The sequence below is a fragment of the Equus caballus genome, chromosome 26 (genome assembly GCF_041296265.1).
Source record: "Equus caballus isolate H_3958 breed thoroughbred chromosome 26, TB-T2T, whole genome shotgun sequence".
NCBI classification, from domain to species: domain Eukaryota; kingdom Metazoa; phylum Chordata; class Mammalia; order Perissodactyla; family Equidae; genus Equus; species Equus caballus.
The window spans coordinates 14,938,668-14,954,452 of record NC_091709.1 but is presented as its reverse complement, the minus strand read 5'-3'; the positions used below and the strand labels follow the sequence as shown (position 1 = coordinate 14,954,452).

The 15,785-nt window shown below is 37.3% G+C and overlaps 1 long non-coding RNA gene across 3 annotated transcripts in view; it reads left to right on the top strand.

The window, feature by feature from the left end:
* LOC102147372 (uncharacterized) overlaps nt 1-14,484 on the top strand; it is a 122,131-nt gene extending 107,647 nt beyond the window's left edge. For 2 of the 3 annotated variants that reach the window (XR_002804146.2, XR_011432924.1), the window contains exons 7-8: nt 10,641-10,688; nt 14,038-14,484. This is a non-coding gene — a long non-coding RNA (uncharacterized lncRNA). The remainder of the gene's footprint in view (nt 1-10,640; nt 10,689-14,037) is intronic. The other variant, XR_011432925.1, reaches the window with a different exon arrangement.
* The last annotated feature ends 1,301 nt before the right edge of the window (nt 14,485-15,785 follow it).

Sequence of the window (15,785 nt, the reverse complement as noted above, 5' to 3'; positions counted from 1 at the left end):
GAACACTGAGGAAGCATTTTTAGCAGCCTGTTGTCTGAATGTCTAATGTTGCCGGCCTTGCATTGCAATTCAAAAGGGCTGTCACCTAACGTGTCTAGGTTTCATAAGAAATGTTATATATTGGTAAAATCTTTCTTGCCTTTCATCATTCACATGATTAAGCTAAATGACTTCTGCAGTTCTTTGTTTTATATTGACTTTGACTTCAGGCAGAAAGGAGAATCTGAGCATCGGTACACATAAACATTTCAATGAGCTTTTACTTAAAAAAAGATCAGTGTTTACCCTCCCCAAACAAGGAACAAGCAAACAGAGAAAGTAGCTATCAAATAACATACATTAGATCATGGGTAAGCTGTGATTCGTCATAAACAGCTGTAGTACAGAATAGCGTGAAAAGTTAGAGCTTGGTAGCTGGGTAATTCTTGAGTGTTTATTAGAGTTTCAGTTGTCTTCGAGTAACCTATAGCAATAAATCTCTGGTGCACACACTGGTATTTTCGAGTGCTTTAGAGATATAGACTCTTATTCAGGGTGAAGCGGAAGGGGCTGCCAGCACTTCATGTGTCAGCCTTGGTAAAAACTGATGTTCATGTCTCACTGTCAGTTGTCACCTGGGATGGATTTCAGTTGCCATTGTGAATATAAAAAGCTCACTATCCCATTATTAATTCCCATGAGTTATTTAGTCCTGTCTTTCTTTTTCTAAAGGTTAAACTCTTATCTTTCTTCTAAAAAGTTAGATAATTAACATTCTCACTTACAATGCTTCCATAACATCTGTAGATTATGCACCATTAATCAAGTTCCTCTGCAGGCATGATTGACTTTTGCAAGCAAACTTGGCAAATAAATCCTTTCTGTTTAGCAATAACTTTGTTGTTATTATGGCTAAAAAATCTCTTTCTGAGAAACTCAATTTAGAGTAACAGTCTCTAGCTACTTAAAACGAGTATCATAAAGCCATATAACAGAAATAAGAGTAAATGACGTATTTTAGAATCTTTGAGTGCTGACATCTTTTGCATTAGAAACTTTAGAATTTGTGGTTTCCAAAGCATTGCCTATTTATAAAACCATTTGTATTAACATTTAAAGTCCCCATTTTCAAATGACAAAAGCAAAAATTAAGGATATATATTTTATTAGTGTTTTAACTTGAACTTAGAATTCACTTGTATGAAAAGATATAAAAAATCAGATTTTTAACATTCTAGAATTTCTGTGCCTGAAGTATTTGTCAAGAGCACCTGTACAAGGCAGGTGCTGGACATTTATAGAAAATATGTCCTAGCAACGATTTGTTCATGGAAAAAATCTGTTTTATGTCTGTGATGTTTCCTTGACATTTTCTTTCTGCTATAGGTTTCTTATAATGCCTCCTTGATCTGTCTTAGGAGATAGATTGTGGGAATTTTTTGGAAACTTTAGAGATCTATTAAACATAGAAATAAAACCTCTTCTTTTCCATCATAAGACCTTGTTTTCAATTCTCTCCCTCATGTTGCCTTCTCCTTTCTTTTTACTTCCCTGAGAAAGTGGCAGAAAATACCAAAGCACTTTGAAGGAAATAAATTAATATAAAACTTTGGGGGGTTGGATAACAGAAAACACACATGAATTGGATCAATAAACCTAAATATCAGTGTTTTATGCCAAAAATATTGATAAAACGTCTTGATCTAAGTGACTTTTCCTCTATATTTGAATATAATAAAAGTTTTTACAGAAAAAACGATTGACAACCTTGACGTAGAGGCAAATATGTTTTTAATCTCAGTAGTTTAGACAAAGGATCCAGAGTTTTGAAAAAGAAAGCAGTGTAGTGCCAGTAGATGATGTTTAGGTGTACTGACCACATTACAGGGTCGAGGTGTCTTCTAAAAATGGTCAACTAGTCAAGATCTTTGTATAAGACTAAGGTCCTGAAAAGGTGATACACTGAATAATTAGTCATCAAGTAACTTGTCTCTATTTATTAAAAAAATTGTTTGTGAAAATAATTACATTTAGTGTTCACTTAAAGTTTAATCTCTAACCATATCGGACCATTCATAATTACCTATATGTTTAAAAATCCTTATAAATTTGCTTATATTGACCTCTACCTCTTTCCTTCCGGGTGACCTGCTACTTATTCTTAAAGAGGCAAAGATCATGCCTTCCTGTGAAGGTTTTGAAACCCCTTTATTCATAAATAATCTTTTTCCTTGCCATGATCCTCTATTATTTGGCACAGAGCTTAACCAATCACTTTGCATCCTACTTTTTTTGCCCACGTGTTTTGTTTCTCCCTGTTAAATGTGATCTCAGCAAGGGCCATATTTCAGCCATCATATTCCCAGAAATGAGCTCAGTGCCTGACACAAGCAGTTATAGTTTAAAAATATATGTGAAAGTATAGAAATTTATATTCTTAGAGTTAGAAACAAGGAGGGGCACCGTTAATATCTTAAGCTCAGGAAATATTTACTTCTTTCTCCAGCTACAAACAGCCTCCATGATTTATTATTACTTCCTAATGGAAGACTAAATTAAGAGGAAAAATGACTAAGAACAGAGATTTAAGTTGCAGACTGATGAAACCGTACAATTCAAACATTATGAGGAAAAAAGTCTGTGACTTAAATATTTTGTAACCTTGCACTTAAATGAGACATTATTTAGAAAAAATGGAGGAAAAAGATCATCAAAATCTAAGCATTTGAAAAATGAGAACATATTTCTAGATTTACCTTATTTGACCTTTAACAAATAAGCAAACACAATGACATCAGAGTAAGTGCTAAGGATGTCAAGTACCAATCTGTACTCAGAACTGATGACCAAGCACCCTTTAAAGTGTGTTGTACCAAGAGTTTAGCAGAAGCAGACACAAGTAATTCTACTGGAGTATTTGTTCTCACACCTTTGGATTTTAAATGCACGTGTTCCTTTCATTCTTAAGTATACTGAAAGCAAGGTTGAACTAGGATATGGAGAGAAATTGTTCTTCTAATAAGACTTCTACTGTAAGCACATACAACTTCTTAGCTCTAATCTCCCTCTCCTCTTCTCCTTCCCTCCCTATCTCTGTTTGTCTGTCTGTCTCTCTATGTATATATTCTTGTTTAGAAAATGATTTTGTTTGGTATATTTTCTTTGTTACTATATCCTCAATAAGTAGAACAGTGGTCGACACACAGTAGGAACTCAATAAGTCTTTGTGGATGGATATACATTTCTATATTACCAAGATAGGTCACACATGGAAACAGAACACATGGTCTTTGTTTGGTAGCTGGTAATATCTAGAGGACTAGAAGACCTCTAATATACACACTCTGATCAGTTTTACTAAACAGTCCTCCTGCTGAAATTAGAAATATCTTCATTCTATTTTCAGTATAATGTTTAATAAAGGTAAACTAATTATCATACCCTGTGAGTAAGACTGTGTTGGTCTCTATTTCCAAAGTCCAGAGGCCAAATTGATATAAACATCGGCCTATTTCCTCTAATAAATCAGTTTGAACATTGATTGTAATATAATAAAACATATTTTCTAGAAGATGTAATTATAAATATTGTCAACAAGAGAGAAATCAAGTATTTATTGAGCTATCTGCAAAGCTTCCACAGCAAAGAGAATGCTTAGCTTTAAGAGCAATGTATGAGATTTATGGGTATCCGATAATCTTAACATTTTAGAGATGAAACTTTCAGAGTTTGAAAGTCATTATTTCTAGGATCTAACCTTTTTAAAAGAGAGAATGAGATGAAAAACATCTAGGTGACTGAGCAAGGACACGTAGTTAGACGGTGAGTCCTCAAGAAGGAATCCATGACTCCGGGCTCCCCTTCTAATGCTCTTTTCAGTTCACCCCTATTGTTCAGTATACCCCGTGATTTAATGAAACCCACATATATCCAAATATTAAACTAATTTAACCACTTATTACAAGGTAGAATGAAATGTCAACGTAGGTAAAAATCATTCAAGAAAATCAGAGGAGGAAGCCATGTTTTTCTTAAGTGATGGAAAACCACAGCCTCTGTATATGCGTGTATTGTGAAGAGCTCCATCATGTGGAAGTTTTGAGAACTTCAATGTAGACGGTACTAGATTTCACAAGCCCTTGGCATTACCATAGGCCATGATCTTCCTTGATGCTGCAATTTCTCTAGCTCTTCTTTTGGATTTTTATTGGTCCATTAAAAAAAAAAAATAATGGAAATCTCTGTTTCTGAACAGAGAATTCTTCAGAATGACTGTTTCTGAAGGCTATTTTGTAGCACCTTCAACTGATTGGGGGATTCTGTTTGGAAGACTGATCAGAAATGTTATCTTTGGATATTGGAGATAATTTTTTAAAGCACTCCAGTGTTTGAAAAATGGTATGTGAATCAATAAGTAGTTAAAATAATGATGATGACAGAGGAAATCTTTTGGGGAAAGCATTTCAAACTGAATCATTGAATTCATCTTTCAACATCTTAAGGTATCAACCAGAAAAGCAGACAATGGAACATATACAAATTAATATCTTGGTCAGGTGGAGAAGTTAAAAAAATCCTTTAATAGAACGGAAAGTGTAGCTATTGATTTCTTAGGAGATAGGATTGCTAAAGGCTGAATTGCTTCTATGATTAAATCACCAGCTTCAGCTCTGGCATCAGTGTTTCCTTCAGTCAAAATCACAGAGGATATCTGCAGATCCCTAGAGCTGCTTCTCTGAGTAAACTAGTAAAACACAAATATTTCCCTGAGGGCTTTTGATCCAGTGTTAGATTAGCTGCCTGAAGTTGATCATTTCAGTTTTTCTTAGAGAGATCTATAGAAGCTAGTTACCTCCCTGACTTGCCCTTCTGTATCTGAGAATTAAAATGGATAAGAGTTGAAACCTCTGCATTTATTTAGTGCACTGCAGGGCAAGATGGAAAGGCTGGTTCCTAATGGATCAGCCTTTCGTATTTCTACCTTCTGGGTGAGATATTATTGCTTTGGGTGTTTGAAAATATTATACTCTAGAAAGGGAAATTAGGTATTTAGAGTTCAGAATTCATCACCAACTACTCTTTTGTCTCATGAGTAAGATAAACCACCATTAAAAAAATGATCTTATGAAACAGATTACAGGCACACCAAAACCCTAAACTCGGCTTGCAATAATGAAATGTCTAAGAGGGGTGGGTGAAAGAGAAGGTAAGGTTTTAAACAAATAAATTTATTGGACAGTCTTGACTTGGCGGTATACAAACCCAAAATAGTTCCACCCCCCATCATCGCCTTCAACCATGCTTCGTTGATTATCCTTTTTCCGACCCATAATGACATCTTCGGAGATCCCATAGATGTCCCGTCACTTTCTGTTGTTAAAAACTGCAATCTAGCCTTGTTGTCTTTAAAACTCTGATTTCATCACCTTCTTTCCTCCCAGTGCTGACCATGGAGCATTGCATTTCCACGACTTCACCCCTTTTCCCTTCTTTCTGGATCTGTTTACTTCATTGATAGTGGCGGGAGAAGGCATTGCAGAAACAGGCAATAATCTTTTAACCTCACTAGTACATTTTCACTGCTGTGCGTGCTTATGTACATAATGATGGCCAGCTGTGATTCCCTCTGTCTGGCAGGAATCAAATGCTGCTCTTCCAGTTACAAGCCTGACTCTTTGGGAGCCATGAGATATTTCTTCCCATCTCACCATCCCAGAGGCAGGAGATTTACTGGCTCTAATTCTTCCAACCACCTTTCCCTTCTTCCCTCCACCTCCAAAAGCTCCCTGTTTGCAGCTCTCTGCTCTCTGTGGCCAGCAGAGAGGGGTGTGGTGAGGGACCAGGGAGATGACTGAAACATAGGTACCTTCTCTCACTACTTGACTCATAGAAATCTGCTGCATTCTCACCACCTCAAACCATGGAAATGCCAGCTATTCCATTGTTCCTGTCTCTTCACATTGTCTTTTCCGTGCAGTTCTCTTTTCTGCCAGCTTGTATAGGCTCCAGAAGATTAGTGAGCTCATGGCGTAAACTGACTTTCATGCAGAAATGCAATGCCAATCATTCTGGAAAGAGTTAATCTTCACTTGGCTGTTGGGCAGGGTGGCCAAATATTGCATTGTCAAAATCAGGTCACTTTTGAGAATAAAAGGGGCTCGAGGTATAAACCAGGTCTTTTTTTGGGCAATTACCCTATTAATGGGAAGGTAAAGAGCTCTTTGTTTGTAGGGCTCCCCTTGTGAGTATAGGAAGCCACAGTCCTGTCTCCCTAGGATAAAGTCTCAAGACCAAGGAGATTCTCCTCTCTCTCTCCTCCCTAGTATTCGGTTTATCTGAGGGGAAGGGATAGGGTAGTGCAGGTTAATGGTGTAGGTAGTAAAGTGAGTTTGGCAACAGTCAAGGTGTCTGGCCCCCAATTGTTTGTGCTTCAGTTCAGAATTTTAGGTACTTGATGCCCCTTTGTTCTTAGCTTTCAATCCTTCATATCAGTTATAGGGCAAGAGGAAAACTACTCAACATCAACTGAAATGTACAAATTTAATTATAAAAATCAGATATTTCAGGAATCATGATTTAACAGAGATTAATGTAATCTAGTTATTTTCAACTAACCATGTGGTAAAGGGTGTGGTTTTCCAGAACAAGGATCCTAACACTCCAAGACTATTGCCTTCTCAATAACTTTCATTCTACAAATATATCATTTATCTTCTGTATCATTGACTTCTTCCGCTTTATTGGATAATTCTCCACAGCCTATGTATATTTTGTAATACATTATCTCTCACCTTACCAAAAACTCCATCTGTTTTGATTCCATGTTCTGTGCCTGCTGCTATATAATTTCTCTGCTCCCTTCCATTTAAAAATTTCTCAAAATAATTGTTTATATATGTTTTTGAACCAACTTTTCATTTCTTCTGCATCCTCCAAGCTTTCTTCCCTCTTCTATACTCACATTGCTCTTGTCATGGTAACCAAATTCAGTGGTCACTTTTATGTCCTTATCTTGACCTCAGCAGAATTCAATTGTGTTGGCCTTCCTCTGTCACGTCATTCCTTAATTTATGGTCTGAGACATAAACATAAATGGTTTTCTTTTTACTTCAATTTTGGTCCATTTCAAACTTCTTTGAGAACTTCTTTTTTTCCAAATCCTCAAACATAAGCCGTTTCTTATAATCCCATCCCTTAGGCATAGGAGTGAGCATATGATTCAGTTTGTGCTAATGAAACACGAGAAGAGATTTGCTCAAGATTTCTGGGACTAACCTGACTATGTCTTCTGAAAGAAAGCGAGTTCTTGATAAGATCACTTTTGAGACACCTCCCCGCCCCTCCTCCCCTCATATTTTAGATCTTCCAAGCAGGAAAGCCAATGGATCTCACTTATTGTTTAAGCCAGTTTCATTCGTGTTTCCTGTTGGCTCCATTTGAATTCCTCCCAAGAAGCAGGGTGACTTAGAAGAAAGAGTAGACAGCTCTGCTTCTTTTAGTGTTTCCAAAAACCTGAAAGGTGAAAATTTTTGTTCTTAAAAGAAAGAAAAGCAGTAAAGAAATGGAGAAACTCGATAACTTTATAACCCATTTGGGTTGCAATGTTTTCACCATAGCCTCAATATTGTGTGAAAAATAAGCATCAGGAAATGTGTGTTCATGTGGGTACAGACGTTATGATACAACAGAGCAACTGCTTTCCCCTTAGTTATTGACGTACCTTACTCTCACATGTGTTTGAACATTGAATGGGCTATCCAGAAAATTGATCATGAGATGAAAGCAAGCATAATCAAAAGGATGCTATTACCAAAGAATGAGAAATTGTAAACTGAAGCAAAAGGGATAGTTTTACCTTAGCAATACGATAAAAAGAATGAGATTACTGAAAGCACACCATAATCCACTTCCCCACTTTACTGGCTTGGTTTAGCGGTGAGACGTCTCAAGATCCATGAAAGGCACACGTTACTACTGCTTTCTTCACCTCCCCACTCCCTCTCTTCCAATCTGTTTGAATTTATATCCTTTTGGGCAGGAAAACTGAATCATATTAATATTTATTTCCTCCATTATGGTATAAAGTTTAGTCTTTGAACCATTCAGAACCCAAAAAAACATTCTTTCAATAAGAAAACTGATTCTTGCAACCAAAAGTTTGTGCTTTTAAAACTAGTATCTCTATTTTGATGTTAATAACCCATTTTGACAGTCAAAAATCTAGGCTTTGAGAGTTTATCTTACTAGTTTGGCTCTCCTCTAAGTCAATAAATCTGAGCCTCACGTCCAATTTTAACTATGGGAAGGGTCACAGTAAAAGGTGTTTCTGAGAACAGAAATAATCCCTTTGGATTACTATTTCAAAACATTAGCCTACTGTGGATATAAATTTATATAAACCAGAGGCTTCAAGTGCCTTCTCTTTCCTTCTCAGTGAGTGCTTCTCCTAATCTGCTAGATATTTAGAAGTTAAAGCTTAAATGTCTCTTCATACGTCCTCTGCATATGTTCCTCTGTGGTAATGGGTCTCTCTGCTGATGCTCTTCGGGCTGCCTTTTGGTGTTATTGATTATCACTTGTACCACTATTGTATTGTAAGGATCACTGAGGGGACTAACAGCTCTTCCTTGATTGGGCCTTGGAGTAAATGAATGGAGCGATCTTCTCTATTTTTCACACCTGACATTCAGCCTCCAGAAGACTAATACACCCAACTGCGGGCATATGAGTCAGGGAACTTTCATACGGAAATTACAACACGGAAGAGAAAAAATGAAAGATCTAGTCGATTGAGACTTCCCTTTGAACCTGCTGTCTGGGTTCACATACACTCACCAAGCTTAAAAATAAAACAGCCAGTTATTTTGCCAGCCAAATGGCTTTATTTGGGAATGGCAGAGGAATCGGACTTCAGGATATGCAAGCTGTGGTGAAAGACAGGCAAGCCCGAAGAGACAAAGAGCAGGTCAGATTTTACTAAGTTTTAGAAGGAAATTGGGGAGAGTTGCGTTTGGACGACAGCTCATTGGAGAAGAAGAAGAGCTGGAGCTGGTGGCCGTTCCTCCTTGGCTGCACGCGGTGGTCAGGGCGCTGTTACTGGGGGTTGGGAGGGATCTTCCATTTTTTTCTTAAAAGCAGGAGATAAAATTCCCACGTGGTTAATGTTCTCCCTTGTCAAAATAATTATCTTCCTTCTTCCTGCTCATTGTGCGGCTGCAAGGAGTGGTACGTGTGTTAGAGCCCCTCTTCAGGCCTCCCAACTCCATTTTCAATGAGGTGTCCTTTACTTATTTCCACAATCTTTACAGATACATCTTAATTAGGAGGACACTGCCAGGATGACTCTCTGCTTCCCTGACCTCAGGTTTGTTGTTGATGTTCTTTATCTGCCCCTCAAGTTTCTCTTTCGGAAATTTGACCTCATCTCCCTCTTGAAAATGCTAACTTCCCGACAGGGTGAACTTACCGCCTCTCCTTCCTGAGCCCTACAGTCTTGGGGGGGGGGGGGGGGGCGGCTTCCCTTAGGTGGGTGTGTATGTTTGCAACTTCCCAGGCTCGCAGGCCCCAGGCCCATGAAATAGGGTTTAAGTGACTCTTTCCATTTTATATTCCTTTTCTCCTTTCACGCTGATGTTCTCACTATTAGAGGAAATATTAAGAAAACTCATCTTAGAAACACAAACTTTTCCCCCTTAAATACAATATAATCTAAATCTCTATTAAGGAAAGAATATTTCTTTTATTAGCAATGCTGTGCACTGCTGGTGGGTCTGCACAATGGAACACTTGGGGTCTGGCATCGGCACAAAGACCCATAGTAACTTTTAATGGTTGCTTTCTCTGTTGGATGGGGAATGGCATGAGTCTCAAATTAATTCCTGGGATTCAGACTGTCCTCTGATACGAAGGAGGGGGGACTGTAAATTCCTGTCACACTTCTATATGGGGTTCCTTTAAAGTCAAGCCAAAAGTTCATTAACTTTTAAAAATTCTTTCACTTTTGTTTCCATTTAAGAAGGTTTTTGACCTTAGGCAAGTTATATAATGCCAAGCTTGGCTTTATAATTTAGCAAATGGCAATTATACAAACTGATAGTTCTTCAGATGTTGGGAAACTTTTAATATATCATGTTTTGTTTGTACCTCTAACTTAATCTTTACCACATTCTGCCTTGTACTGTAATTACACAATTAGTCTTGTATTAAGGTCTTTTAAAATCAGGCAATGTTCTGCCAAGTGCTGTGAGGGACTAAAAGCCTTTGCACATGTAAGCATTTTTCTCTCTTCCACTAGATGGTGCTTTCCTTGAGAGAAGGGCCTTATGTTAGTACATTTATTAATACGATTACAATTAAAATACAACAATAATAATACAATTATTAATATTATTGTATCTCGTATAACATGTAGCACAATGCTTTGTTCAAAATTATACGGAGATTATCCACAAGGACAGAGGATGAGAAAAATATTTTCACAAAATTTGAAAGGCTATTACTAAAGTACATATCATGTTACACTGATCTTTCTCTACAAATGATCAGAGGAGAGTTCAGGTCTTTTACTCCTGTAGTCTAATTACAGACCTCACCATTTTAACCAGGAACAGAGATTACTGTGGCTTTTTCATCGTGGCTTATTGTTTGTAATCAATTTACAGGGTCATTACTTCTGATCAACCAGCATTATCTCCTCCCAAGACCTGCAGGTGAGGGTTATTTTCTTTCAAAGCAGTGCTTATAATTTTTTAGTGTGTTTGTCTCTTTTTCTTTGTCTGCTATGATATTTTCCAGACTGTGGGCACTTAACAAATATTAAATGATCATTCTTTATTGGCCTGACTGGGCTCGGGAGCTTTCAGAATTTTCAAGGAAGCGTTTTAAATGTTTTGTGATCTTTAGGATTTTAAAATAGAATTATGATGACCTTTCCAAAGCAAGAAAGCAGAAAGTTGCTCCGATCTGAAGGCCAAGCAGTTAAAACTGATGATTGGTCTCTTTTGGCTCATTAATTGCATCTAAGCGGATACGGAGAGCCGAAGCTTTTGTTAAATAATCGACACACAGCTAATTCCAATTTGTAGTATGTCCTGGGGATGGTATTATAATACAGCACAAAATGGCCTCTGTGGCATAGAGTGGAGAGGCAAATAAATGCTGCATAGAGTGCCAAACAAGATGGCTCAGGGTCTCTCCTATCCTCAGTGTGAGTGTTGATGCCCCTTATGATGCTTATGGTGGCTTCATCACGGCCAAGACCACCTGAAGGCCCTTTGTATACCACTTTGTTTCCTATTGCTCCTGTAAGAAATTACCAAAAATGTAGTGACTGAAAACAATGCAAGTTTATTACCTGGCAGTTCTGGGGGTCAGAAGTCTGACAAGAATCTTACTGGCCTAAAATAAAGGGATCAGCAGAGCTGCATTCCTCTGGGAGGCTCTAGGGAAGAAACCGTTTCCTTGCTTTTTCCAGTTTCTAGAGTCCGGCTACCTTCCTCGGCTCCTGACCCCATTCCTCCACCTTCAAAGCCAGCAGTGTAGCATCTTTGAATCTCTCTCCTGCTCTGACATTCCTGTTTCCCTCTTTTAAGGACCCTTATGATTACCTTGGGCTGAGCTGAATAATCCAAGATAGTCTTCCCATCTCAGTGTCCTTAAGCTAATCACACCTGCAAAGGCAAAGTTTCTTTTGCCATGTAAGGCAATAATTCACAGGTTTTGGGTATTAGGATCTGGACATCTTTGGGAGTACCATTATTTTGCCTACCACAAGCTAAAAATAAAATTTTAGACTATTTTTAAAAGACAATTTTGTGTTATGATGATAATTTTCAAGGTATACGAGAAGAATATTGTTTTAATATCAAAACAGTAAAATTAAAAATTGAGCAAATATGGAGGCTGGCCCCGTGGCACAGCAGTTAAGTTCACGCACTCTGCTTCTGCAACCCTGGATTCACAGGTTCGGATCCTGGGTGCAGATCTATGCACCACTTGTCAAGCCATGCTGTGTCCCACATATAAAGTAGAGGAAGATGGGCACAGATGTTAGCTCAGGGCCAATCTTCCTCAGCAAAAAGAGGAAGATTGGTAATGGATGTTGGCTCAGGGCTAATCTTCCTCAAAAAAAAAAAAATTGAGCAAACATGATGATTAGTATGGTGGAAAAACTGGGTTTTCAACTGTCCTGGGTTTTAATCATGCCAATGCTATGCATTTGCTGAAGATTTTCTGATCTTTAATTTTGTTACCTAGATAATGAGTTTATAATGCCTACCTTATAGGATTCTTTGGAAAGCCTTATGTTGTTTTTATCACCTAGCATGGTAATTTCTTGACTTCCAATTCATTAACTACCTACTCAGGGAGAGCTAAAGTTTTAATGGTTAATTCTCAGTCAGTATATTGTTTGAAGTACATATATTGTTTGTAAGTATTTCAGCTGGTCATTAAATACAAGTCAAGATAGCAGTCGGAATGTCCTTGGTGTTGCCTTGAGAAGAAGGATGCACAGATGTTCTATTGTGTGCCAACTTTTATCTACTAGGATAAGACAGGGAAGAGAAAAATAATACTCCATTTGGCTAATTCCACTACTTGCTGGAAAGCGCTGGTTTCAAAGGCTTAGTCAAAAAGAAATGCAAAGCTGAGTGTTTAATATCAGAGAGCATTAGGTCTATGGTCTCATAGGTTGGTGACTGGACATTAATCAAATTAATATCTTCAACTAAATAGATTCTGTTGAAAAAGTAGAACAAATGAGGGCCAACAGGTGTTTTAGTCAGTTAATAAATAGACTGTTGTTATATCCAGAAGGAAATGGATGAAAATTGAATTCAACATGATAAAATATTATTAGTTTTAACCTGAAGACAGATTGGCAAGTACTTGCTGTCAAAAATTCTTTTACATCTAATTTTTCCCCTCTTTATTTTGCTACATAAATAAATGGATTCCATGTCTTCTCTAATTCATTGGTTTATCTGGAATTCTGATCTAATACTGTAATTTTGTTATCATTTGATATCAAGATTTGTTAGAACTGATATTTATATATTTGGAAATATGTACCTTTTGGGTGGCTGCTTTAATATTCTTTAAACTGAAAATTTATTTTTTGATATTTTGGCTGGTCGTGATTTGTCAAGATAAAATAGGCTACAATTGGAGCATACATGTACTACTATATTTCTAATTTTAATAATTCATAAAATCATATGTTTTAGGAGGTTTGATTTAGCACTTCTTGAAAGGGTTAGTATTAAATAATAATTTTGATTTTGTTGCCCCATTGGTTATATAAAATTATTAATTTTCAATGTTGAATACATTCTTGTAAAAGTACCATCAAATAGCTAATACAGTATAAAGAAATCATAAGCCTTTCTTCAGAAAGATATCTAAGCTGATGAACTATAAAATTTTGAGTTCTTTTGAGTGTCACTTGGAGTTCTGGGGGATGTCTCCCTTTTGAATTCAGAAATCATAAATTGAATATCTTGATATACTTGAGTAAGCGGTAAATGAGTGCTGCTTTTGCAATTGACTCATAGATGTGATCCTAAGCAGGAGGGCAAAGATGAAGAGGGTAAAAATGAATAATGAATGTATTTGAAAATGAGTTTTAACATGTAGAGAGTACCCAAATTTTTCCAGCACTCTGAAACATCACTGTTTCTTTTTCTTTACCATGCTTCTTAAAGAATAGAATATGTGGCTGGTTGATTATTTCATCTTTATTATTATGCGATCTTAAAAATAAATTCTTTAGAAATATTTTTCCTTGTAATAATATGCCCAAATGGCTCTTCATTTTACAGATCTCATGTAGAAAACTGTATTTTTCCCTAAGACTTTCTTCCAGTAATATTTGCTGCTAATACACTTAAAACATTTTTTGTAGAAATTTACTGTGTTATCTTGATGTGAGGGTTAACTTCTTTCAATGACAAACAAGTCAAAATGGAATCAGAAATATATTTTATGGGGTGGAAAATTTCTTCACAACTTCAGCTTCTTTTTTAGGCTTAAATTTTTCTTTCATTTTTCTTCTTCCAGGATTCTGAAGAATTCCAGCCTCCCTACTGTTGCCTCTTACATAGATTCATGTTGAATATGTATTTCCCAGCATCTAGAGATGCTGATTCAGTGCACTTGGTGACAGGTGTCTCAATGACAAAGACAGGAGGCCTTTAAAATCTTCAGTTGGGGAGTGTCAGGATGGGTATGACACAGGCCCACGCTGGCAATCTAAAATGAAGGCTGTTGGCATAATTGCTTTTCATTCAAAAGTTAAGAAATGCAGCTGCGTCCTCTTCACCTCCAGTTCTTGGAATCTCTATGCATGGGATGGAGAATTGCCTCCTTCATTTCTGAATTTCTGTTCCCTCCTTCTTTAAACTAACTAAAGATCAATGAACTGAGTGCTATTCTGGTTCTCACTAGACTTACCCTGGCCGAAATAATCCATTTAGCAGGAAAATAAATCTAACGTAAAGAGAAAGACCCTGTGTTCTTCTTTATACAAAAGCAAATATCTCTTTTCCTTCCAGTGACAGGGGCAAACAGGCACTGCAGTATAACCTGAGGCGACATGGAAACAGAGAGCAGAAGGCACTGCATTTCTCCAGAAATGAGTCATACTATTTATTCAGATGACAGGAAGGATAAATTAGCTGAAGATTTATAGGAATCTATTAACTCTTGTGCATGAGTTGCAAGTTAATTGAACTATAAAAATATGTTCATCCATGAATTGCTCTTAGCTGTGCAGGGCAAACTGTGTGGATAAACACACATGTTAATAATTTTTAAAAATAAGCCCGACTTAGAAAAACGATAGTCTGCAATGGGTTAAAAAATCAATTTAATCAATATACTTCTATATTTCTTCACATGGATTAATTACTTACATGTTTTCTGCCTGAATTTGACTATACATATATACATCTCTTCATAATTTGGTAAGGAAGCTTTGGTCACAAAAATCCTAGCCAGCACTTTGAATTGTTGAATAAAAATTCTCCTTAAATGAACATCATTACAACCTTAGGGTTTCTGGATAATTTGAATCGGTTTTACAGTCCACAGTCGGTAGTGTCAAAGGGGCCGCTGATGGCATAGGAGCAGCCTTGACAGTTGTCAGCTTACCATACATCCAGTGTGGTGCCTCTGAATTTGATCACTGTCGGGAACAAATCATAGGTAAATGGATACCAGTTCTAATAATGAAGCAGACTGAAGTGGCCCAAGACCTTCTTACTAAATTTAAAGGAAGGCAACATCAGAGCCCAATAGCTACTGCCCACCCACGTTTTCCTTTTTGACTACACTGTGGTAAGGAGGAGAGACAGGTAGGTTTAGGAATGTGTTGAAGCTAATGGTGAGGTTAGCACACCTATGTATAACAAAGCAAAAAGTATCCTCATGCGGGCATTTGAAGAGCAAAACATGGGGTAATTAAATGTATGTAACTGTTTAAGTCACCACTGCCAGCAACTGCCTGTGGGTAGGTTCAAATTACTAGCTTCTACTGAAAGAAGAGCTCTTGTCTTTTTTTTTTTTATTGTTTTTAAAGATTTTATTTTTTCCTTTTTCTCCCCAAAGCCCCCCGGTACATAGTTGTATATTCTTCGTTGTGGGTCCTTCTAGTTGTGGCATGTGGGACGCCGCCTCAGCATGGTTTGATGAGCAGTGCCATGTCCGCGCCCAGGATTTGAACCAACGAAACACTGGGCCGCCTGCAGCGGAGCGTGCGAACTTAACCACTCGGCCACGGGGCCAGCCCCTGAAAAGCTCTTGTCTTT